At 40.8% G+C, this 10,712-nt stretch overlaps 1 long non-coding RNA gene across 1 annotated transcript; it reads left to right on the top strand.

Annotated features, from left to right (window-relative positions):
* Positions 1-1,643: 1,643 nt before the first annotated feature.
* Positions 1,644-8,579, top strand: LOC113898424. Its single transcript, XR_003512641.1, has 2 exons — positions 1,644-1,859; positions 7,245-8,579. It is a non-coding gene; the product is annotated as an uncharacterized LOC113898424 (long non-coding RNA).
* The last annotated feature ends 2,133 nt before the right edge of the window (positions 8,580-10,712 follow it).

Raw genomic sequence — 10,712 nt, 5'->3', positions numbered from 1 at the left:
TTTGATATTCCAACTTTAGTGCTCTTGGCCTTCTTATTGATTAAGAGAGGTCAGGAGTAGGGAAGGGGAAAGAAAATGAACTTATTGAGTGCCTGCTATGTGACAATTATTTTATGTAAATTTTCTCATTTAATTCTGACAACACTTCTATGGGAGCAGGGTGGGGGGGGGACATATTATTACCCCATTTTTCAGATGAGAGATCTGAAACACAAAGAGATGCAGTAGTTTTCTCCAGGATGAGCCTGTTGGTATAGCGTATCTGAAGTTCAAAACCAGGTCCCCTGATCTTAGTTTATCCATTTTTTGATCACTGCTCTGCCAACCTCCTACAAACAAAATGTGCAGAAGAGCACAGTTAGCCATTTACTAGTTGTAGTTAGTAGTCAGAAGTCTAAATGTGGTGTGTTTTGCTATAAATGTCTTTGTGCTTACCCTTTTTGGAATTTACTCAGCTTCTGAAACCTATAGATGTATGGCTTTTTGCCAAATCTGGGGGATTTTTGACTATTATTTCTTTGAGTACTTCTTCAGTCTCATTCTTTCTCTCCTCTTCTCCCAAACCTCCAAGATAACAAATGTTAAATCTTTTGTTGTAGCCCCATAGATCCCTGAGAATTAGAGCTTTTTCCCAGTCTATTTTCTCTCTATTGCTCACACTGGGAGATTTTTACTGTTCTTTCTTCCAGTTCATTGATTCTTTTCTCTGACTCTTCCGTTTTCTGCTGAATCTATGCACTGAGTTTTTCATTTATTTTATATAAATGTTATATTTTATATTTTTATTATATTTTTTGCTTACAAAGTTTCCACCTGGTTCTTCTTTACAACTACTCTTGCATTGTTGAGACTTTTATTTCTTTGCTGAGGCTTCATTTTTTATTTGTTTCAAGTGTGTTCATAACTGCTTACTGAAGCATTTGTTGATGGCTGCATTTTTAGTCATTAATTTTAAAATTTCTGACATCTTAATGTTGGCATCTATTATGTGATGATAGCACCTTCCTAAATTTATTTGTTGAAGTCTCAACCTCCAGCACCTCAGAATGTAACTGTATTTGGAAATAGGATCTTTAAGAAAGTAGTTAATGTTAAATGAGGTCTTATATGTGGCCCTAATCCATGTGACTGTATTTAGAAATAGGGTCTTCAAAGAGGTGATTGTCCTGCTCTTTGCAACTCCATGGACTGTAGCCCACCGGGCTCCTCTGTCCATGGAATTTTCCAAGCAAGAAGAATATTGGAGTGGGTTGCCATTTCCTACTCCAGGGGATCTTCTCAACCCAGGGATGGAACCCAGGTCTCCTGCATCTCCTGCATTGACAGGCAAATGTTTACCACTGTTCCACCTGGGAAAGGCTAATAGAGTGGAGCCCTAATCTAATATGATGGCATCCTTACAAGATGAGGAAGAGACACGAGGGGTGTGTGTGCATAAAGTAAAGGCCAAGTGAGGATACAACAAGAAGATGGCCATGTGCAAACCAAAGAGAGAGCTGTCAGGAGAAACCAAAGCTGCCAACACTTTGATCTTCGACTTCTAGCCTCCAGAATTCTGAGAAATAAATATCTGTTGTTTAAGCCACCCAGTCTCTGAGGTTTTGTTATGGCAGCCCTAGCAAAATACAGTATCTATTTATTGTTTTTTTTTACTGTTTGAGATCTTCCTAGTTCTTGATATAATGAGTGATTATGGATTGAAACCTGTTCATTTTGGGTATTACATTATGAGACTCCAGCCCTTATTTAAGCTTTCTCTTTTAGCTGGCTTTCACTGACACCATTCCAGCATAGGAAGGGGAGGCACCACCTCCAGGTGGGGGAAGAAGTTCAAGTTCCCCACTTGGTCTCCATTAAAGGTGAGGAGCCTCTTCATCACTACTGGCCACAGCCAGATCCAGGTACCCACCCAGCCTCCTTGGATACTTCCCTGGCTGGCAGGGTTGGACTGCTTCGATTCTGTTCCCCATGTGGCTTCCACTAACACCACAGGGAAGGGAGTGACCTTGTTACTGCCGGGCACTGATGAAAGGCCTGCCTCTCCAGTAAACATTCTCTTTGCAATGGGGCTGGGTAGAAGTCCAGGCCCTCCACTGGCCATTACTGATACCATGAAGAACGGATCTTGTACTGAAGGGGTGAAAGCTCTCGTTCTTTCATCAGCATTCTCTGACACCATCCTAGCAGGAAAATCGACTCCTTATAGCCTAACAGAGGTAGAGTCTAGACTCCCCACTTAACCTGATGGATGATGGACGGGTAGGGGTGAGGCTGAAGTAGAATAATTATTGTCTAAAAGTTTTTGTTTTGCTAGGCTGCTCCTCTCCTTATTCTTTGGCTAGAAAGAGCAGACTTTTGTCAGGGCTTTTTTTTTTTTTTTTTTTTGGTGGATTAATCTACACTCACGGGCTTTTCTGGGTGATGGTTCTTTCAGCTCCTGGTCTGAGATACATGAAACTAAAACAAAATCCAAAGAACTCACCATGTATCTTTCTTTCCTGTGTCCCGAGGTCCCTAGGCAGTTTGCCTTCTTCTTTCCACATTTCAGAGTCTGCTTGTGTTTCCTATAAATATCATGTCCAGGACTTTTAGTTGTGCTTTCAAAAGAAATAGGGAGAAATGTGCCTATTCCATCTTTCTGAAAGCAAAAATTTTGACTCATTTTTAAGCATCCGAAAAGCCAATTTGTCTAAACATTTTACAAATAACTTTAAGTGAAAGAGCTGTCAGTTCAGTTCAGTCGCTCAGTCATGTCTGACTCTTTGTGGCCCCATGGACTACAGCACGCCAGGCCTCCCTGTCCATCACCAACTCCAGGAGTTTACTCAAGTTCATGTCCATTGAGTCGGTGATGCCATCTAACCATCTCATTCTCTGTCATCCCCTTCTCCTCCTGCCTTCAATCTTTCCCAGCATCAGAGTCTTTTCAAATGAGTCAATTCTTCATATCAGGTGGCTAAAGTATTGGAGTGTCAGCTTCAACATGAGTACTTCCAATGGATATTCAGGACTGATTTCCTTTAGGATGGACTGGTTGGATCTCTTTGCAGTCCAAGGGACTCTCAAGAGTCTTCTCCAGCACCACAGTTCAAAAGCATCAATTCCTCGGCACTCAGCTTTCTTTATAGTCCAAATCTCACATCCATACATGACTACTGGAAAAACCATAGCTTTGACTAGACGGATCTTTGTTGGCAAAGTAATGTCTCTGCTTTTTAATGATCTTCGTTTTCTGAATGTTGAGCTTTAAGCCAACTTTTTCACTCTCCTCTTTCACTTTCATCAAGAGGCTCTTTAGTTCTTCTTCATTTTCTGCCATAAGGGTGGTGTCGTCTTCATATCTGAGGTTATTGATAATTCTCCCAACAATCTTGATTCCAACTTGTGCTTCATCCAGCCCAGCATTTCTCATGATGTACTCTGTATATCAGTTAAATAAGCAGGGCGACAATATACAGCCTTGATGTACTCCTTTCCCGATTTGGAACCAGTCTGTTGTTCCATGTCCAGTTCTAACTGTTGCTTCCTGACCTGCATACAGGTTTCTCAAGAGGCAGGTCAGGTGGTCTGGTATTCCCATCTCTTGAAGAATTTTCCACAGTTTGTGGTGATCCACACAGTCAAAGACTTTAGCATAGTCAATAAAGCAGAAATAGATGTTTTTCTGGAACTTCCTTGCTTTTTTGATAATCCAACAGATGTTGGCAATTTGATCTCTGGTTCCTCTGCCTTTTCTAAAACCAGTTTGAACATCTGGAATTTCACAGTTCACATACTGTTGAAGCCTGGCTTGGAGAATTTTGAGCATTACTTTACTAGCATGTGAGATGAGTGCAATTGTGTGGTAGAGTCGTCACCACAGTCTTAAACACATTTCTCTATCCATTAGCAAGCATTTTCACCTAATTAGAACCAGATTGCCATGATCTTTCTAGATCTCTCTTTCTTTCCCTTTCCCTTTTCTGTTCATTAATCTTCCCCCTTTCCATTTAGAGCAAACCAGCGAATCGTCTTGCCCACCTTTCCCCAAAATTTTAGTGACATTTATTGAGCCTTGTGGCTCAGCTGGTAAAGAATCTGCCTGCAATGTGAGAGTCCTGAGTTTGATCTCTGAGTTGGGAAGATCCCCTGGAGAAAGGAAAGGCTACCCACTCCAGTATTCTGGCCTGGAGAATTCCATGGACTATATAGTCGATGGGGTCACAAAGAGTCGGACACAACTGAACAACACTCACTTTCATTGAGAGCCTACCATGTCCCCAGCAATGCAGAATGTGCTTGGCTAAAATCTTCTTTCAGCTCTGAGCAGAGGGAAAGCTGCTAAGGCATTTCTACCTTATTGTTTATTAAGTGATACTGACTAGTTCCTTAATTAAGTCACTGATAATGATTCTTTTCAGATTCATTTCATATTATCTTCTAAAATATTTCCATCTTAGAAAAGACCACTGTGTGCTCTAAAAGATCAGTCATTCAAAGTCATCTTTAGAAAAATAGCAACAAAATGAGATTTGGGCTTGGTGCCTTCTCTGCTTAAGTGATATGATTGAAGTAATGGATTAAGCCAATCCTGCTCCAAGACATCCTTCTCCTTTATTCCCTTCATAGTACTCAGCCCCTCCTCCCCCGAAAGATTTTCCCTATTTGTTTACATATCCACAGTCTTGCCACCACGCAAAGCAGGAGCTAGACAGCTCTCTTGTCAGCAGTCATTTCCCAGGGGTAAGACTGCTGCACTGAGATTTACATGCCAAATTCAGTATGCTGACCCAGTAAATCTGTCCACTATGGCACTCCACCCTCTTCCACCACAAACATGGGCTAGCTCATCAGAATCCTCCCCAGAAAGGTGTATTTCAGAGTTTGGGGAAAATACTCTTTATACTTTTGTCATTAAACTGTCTGGGGCTACAGACAGTTAAACAGTTACACAGTCTATAGACAGTTTTACAGTTTAACAGGCTATAGACAGTTTTGTCATTAAACTGTCTGGGGCTATAGACATGACTGAGCATCTAAGCACAGGCAGATAACCATCTTGCTTGACAAGTAGAGAGACCCATTAAGGGAGGAAATGACAGAGAAAAGAAGAAGAAGGAAAAAAAAATTGCTCCGTTGTGTCCGACTCTTTGCGACCTGATGGGCTGTAGCTGGCCAGGCTCCTCTGTCCATGGAATTCTCCCAATCAAGAATATTGGAATGGGTTGCCATTCCCTTCTCCAGGCACTCTTCCCAACCCAGGGATCAAACCCAGGTATCTTCCATTGCAGGCGGACTCTTTACTGTCTGAGCCACCAGGGAAGCCCAAGCCCTGGTTATACAGTTGAAGCACCTGGATTTAGCCATGCCTGAAGCCATATTCATCCTCAGGAGTCACAGAATTCCTAAGTTGGCATGAGCCAGATTTCAGTCACTGTCAGCCAAAAGTATCTTGACTCTCTCATAAATATTTTCACCGTGATTGTTATATAAAAAACATCAAGTGGGATTTATGGTTTGGCACATTCAAAATCTATGAAAAGAAAATTGGAAAGGAGACAGCAGAGGAAGGGGATGCTATAGAATTCAGTCGGTGCATGTGTCTCATTGACAGGACCCAGCTCTCTGTTCCTGACAGTGAGCTCTGGGTTTTGCACTCTTTCGTATTCTGTATCTTTACAGTCGTATCTGCAGTAGGCACTTGATGCATGGGAGTAAGGACCAGGCGATGTCGGGAAAGCAGTGACGTTAGTTGGTCTAGTAGCAAGTGTCAAGCCAGGTTCGGTCACATGTTGAAACCTTATAGACATAATTTTAGTTCCTGGGAACAAGTGTGAGAGAGAAGTTCTTTGGAAGATAAGGCAAGGAATGTTCTTGGAAGAAATTGGAGACTAATGTAGCTTGATGGAAACAAACAAAAACGCTCCATTGGCACTCAAATCAGTTTGAGTTCATCTTTACAAGCAATAGAAACTATATCTAGCTAAATTAGGCAGAAAGAGGATTCATTACAATGGTGTTGGATGACTCACAGAATCTCTGGGTAAGCCAGAGAAGCAGGCCTGGGGGCATTCAGACAGGGCCATCTGCCAAATCACAAGGTAAACCTGATCCAGGGATGATGCCAAGCACTGCTTGTGCCTCAGACACTACCAGCTGTGGATAAAATATGCAGCTGCCGCTGTCCCCAGAGTGCGTTATATATGGCTTCTGCTTCTTTGTGTCATTAGCTTCTAAAGCAACATCTGTGTGACTTTAGGGGCATTGATGGGGTTGGAAGTAGAGGGCAGGCAGTGGCACAGGACTGGCAGAGCCAAGTGCATGCGCCATGCCCTAGCTGAAAGGGATGCTGCAAAAGTGGATATAGGCACTGCCACCTTCTATCACAGCACATGAACTCAGCAAAATAATGTGGAGTATTCTCGGATGCAAGGACATTCAAATGATGGGTGGCCAAGAATAATGGCAAACATACCAGCCACATTAAATTTCCATGTGGGCAGTGATGAAGGGTGTAGGCTTTGGAATAAGATGGCCTACATTCAAGTTCAGAGTCTGATACTTCCTTGCTCTTTAATTTCTCTAAGCCTCATTTTACTCATCTGAAAACGGAGATAAGAATAGAACCTAGCCCAGAGCTGGTGTCAGGATTGAGAAAGGCAATGCTCACGTGAGGAGCAATTTATCATCCTGAGAATGCCCAGCCGGTCCCCTTCTTCGTCTGCTAAAGGAGATTCTGCCAGTGGCCTCTAGTTCATTTTGCTCCCATATCTTCCAAGGAATGCCTGTTATTGTCATAGCTGTCCCTAGAGCTTTTGTGATACAGAATTGGGATAGAAGATCAGGAGGAATATAACTAAGATGTGCCTATGCTAGGACAAAGATAAGAGAATAAATTTTCAGGAATTTTGGAGAAGAGAGAGACTAGAGATATGGTGATACTAGAAAAGTGGATAGGAGGGAAAGGGGCTTTTAATAATATTGCCTTTAAAAAGATAGATAGGGGACTTCCCAGGTGGTCCAGTGGCTAAGACTCCATGCTTCCAATGCAGGGAGCACGGAGTCTTATTCCTGGGTGGAGAACTAAGATCCCACATGCCATGTTGTGTGGCCAAAAAAATAAAAATAAAAACATAAATAGATGGAAGATCTTATACACATAATTGTATGTATTGTATATAATCTCTTAAGGTATTGAGGAAATTCTAGTCATGAGTATGGTAATTTTACAATTATATTGTGATGGCTGACCATGTTTCTTTTAGGTAACATTGCCTGAAGAGTGAATTAAGTGGATCCTAGAGTCATCAAGAAGGAAACTGAAATACAAATAAAACACTTCACATAGTGCTTGGCATGTAGTAAGTTGCTGTATACGAGGTAGATGCTGTTATTGTCAGAACTGTATCAAAAAGTCAGAGAAAGAGTGATATGATGCAAGCAGTCACTTGAGCTATTGAACCAGAACTTCATAAAATCCTCTGAGGAAGAACAGGATTGATGCCAAACCTCGAGGCAATACTGAGCGGAATCTGCTGACAGCCGACTGCAGTGCCTTCATCATTATCTTCCATCTTCCACCTAGAAAGCAAAACTCTTTGTTATGAGCTGAACTGTGCCCCCTGCCCTCTCCCATTCCTATATTGAAGTCCCAAGCCTCAGTACCTCAGAATGTGACTTATTCAAAGCTAGAACCTTCAATGTAGTAATTAAGGTAGAATGAGGAGGTGTGTGTGTGTGTCTTAGTCCAGTAGGTTTGAAGGAAGAGAGGATATCGCAGACAGACATAGGTAAAGGGTAAATCACGTGAAGCCATCAGAAGACATCTACCTACAAGCCAAAGAAAAAGATCCTCAGAAGAAACCAATCCTGTGGACACCACGACCTTGAACTTCTAGCCTCTAGAACTGTGAGGAAATAAATTTCCGTTGTTTAAACCATCCATCTGTGGTCCTTGCTATGGCAGCCCTACCAAACAATTACACCTATAAATCAGTATCACCCAAGTTCAGAGCATCTTCAGTGAGCCCCACTGTACCAGCCAATGTGCTTAGGAGGCAGGGGGCAGATGCTCAGTAAGTACTGGAGGTGTTACCCAGGTTGGTAAATGTCAATCTGGAGAAATAATCCAGAAGCTGTTAAATGGTAGAAATGAATTTGGCAATATTCACTAATCATCATCATCATCAAGTAATACTAAAACTTTTTTGTCTTTTTTTAAGTCACTAAGTAAAAACTATTAACAGCCAATAGCTATTGAAGGTTTTAGCATATTAGATGCTATTAATTTACTATATTAACTGGTTTAATGTTCACAACCACCCAATTTATATTCAAATGTCGAAATATTCAGTTTTTGCGAGTATGATCAGCACTCTGATTATATTCTGATGTTAAACCCCATGTACAGACGAATAGGTGAGACACAGAGAATTGAGGTAATTTCCCCAAGTTCCCAAAGCAGTAATTGGCAGAGTCTAGCTATGATTCTAGCTCCAGTGTCTGCACTCTTACTTATACTGCCTCACCATACAATGTGCTTCTTATATCTAGAAAATATTAAAAGAAACATAAAGAAAATAAAAAGCACCAAGAGTATCTCCGAGTTTGTGTATGTACTTGTGTGACCTTGATAACCTAGAAAGTAATCCTCTTGCTTTCTGCCACTTGAATCCTTGACCCTTCAAAGGTAAATATTGTGAATGATCTTTGGCCCTAATAAATATCAATGTGAGACATTTTAAAAATTTTTAACCAAAAAGACATTAATGTGACTATTCCTTCAATAATGGTCAATGTTAAAGGAAAAAATATTATTTGCTGAGCTTTAATTATCCTCCCATGTAAACCAATTCCTTTGTCATCCTTTCCTTGATATGAACATCCTCATTATTAGTGTGAATAAGATTAGCATTCTAATTATACATTTGCACAAAGACCTCTTTTTCACTTTTTTCCCACCCACGGTTTTCAGTATTTGGCAATCTTGGTGCTGAGAGTCAGAGTCTGAAAGCCACTCTGGACCCCCCACCTCCTTTATTCACAACTTCCCACAGTTCCCAGTAGCCATAGATAGGTCCTTAGGCCTTGTCTATCATAGATTTCTTTCTGGAGTGCATGAGGAGTGACCCAGATTTTTTAAATGCCTACAGTCTCCTCTGAAATAGCAGTTACTTCAAAGGAAGGATTTGTTATGGAGAATACAAACAAACTATTTCATCTGAGAGCTACTCAGAGATTTTATAATTTGCCATTAAATAGGATTCTTAGCACTGGCAACAGAAGGCATTCTGCCATAGTGAACCGTTTCAAATCATCAGAGTTCATCATCATGTGGACTAAGAAAGTAGAAATAATCTTATCCTCCATCTAACAAGTAATTCAGACAGAATGCATTATAACACAACTAAAGCATGCTAAAGCAGGTTGTGATAGAAGATAAGACCTTTGTGATGTACTGAAATCACTGCTAATTTTTCCAAGTCATTGGTCAAATGATTTTTTTCTAGGTACTACGTGAGAGCAAAAGCCCCTTTTCTAAATTCCTTTTGGAAGTGGGATATTAAAAAAAATTACCCATCTTATTTGAAATTTTGTTAGTCTCTTTCTGGAACACTCTTTGACTTAAAACAGCATAATATACCCTGCAGACAGATTAAATTTATAGAGTGGGACTTTTTAATCTTCATCTACCCAACTGTGTTGAGAATAGTACCTTGGATTCACTGTGTTTTCAAATTAAATTTAAATCCATAAATTTCTTATGCATGTGGTGCAAAACAATCCATGCCATGATATTTATTTGTTAGATAATTGTGCTGTGCTTGCTGGAAATCACAAGGCAAGGCTGTTGTTCTTGACTCGTACAAGGAGCTTTGTTAAGTGAAAAATTAGGGTTTAGAAAGACCAAACAGGGAAAAAATAATTATAGCCCATTTGGAACTCAAGCACATTGTTTGTACAGACTGCATTAAAATAAAAATCTGAGTCATTGCTAGCTAGTATACACACCTTCAAATTGTATTTAGTATTTTACATTAATTTTAATACTCCTGACACCTTCACTGGAGCTTCCTGGGTGGCTCGGGAGTAAGAATATACCTGCAATGCAAGAGACATGGATTTGATCCCTGAGTTGGAAAGATCCCCTGGAGAAGGAAATGGCAACCCACTCACTCCAGTATTCTTGCCTGGAGAATCCCACGGACAGAGGAGCCTGGAGAGCTACAGTCTATAGGACTGCACAGAGTCAGACACAGTTGAAGTGACTTAGCACACACGCACCCATTATTTAGGATATTCTGGTTATTTGAAAGCTGCTGAAGAAGGTAAAAATGTGAATATGGTTGCTTACATAACTAATTTATTCTAAGGCCCAGCTAGTCAACAAATCCCTGCTCTGGCATGGGCTCGGCAGTGGATAATCTCCAGTGTTGCATCATACACTGTGATGTTGTTACAGAGCCCCTACACCCTTGCCTTCGTATCCCTAGAAACACAGCGTATTTCCTGGCAAGAGACCACCATCCTAAAAGTTGAGAGGGAAATACAGCCCTTTTCCTACACTTGATGGCACCTCTTCATCTCCATATCCCCATCACTCTCTATAATTCCTTCTGCTATACCCAGGAGAGGAGTCAGGAACAGAGAGAATTTTTTTGATAATAAAACACTTGCGTACTCTCCAATTTCAAAATACTTGCAATCAACTAAAGAAGCAGCATGGTATAGTG

This window comes from Bos indicus x Bos taurus, chromosome 9 (assembly GCF_003369695.1).
Source record: "Bos indicus x Bos taurus breed Angus x Brahman F1 hybrid chromosome 9, Bos_hybrid_MaternalHap_v2.0, whole genome shotgun sequence".
NCBI lineage: Eukaryota > Metazoa > Chordata > Mammalia > Artiodactyla > Bovidae > Bos > Bos indicus x Bos taurus.
This window is presented reverse-complemented; position numbering and strand designations above follow the sequence as displayed.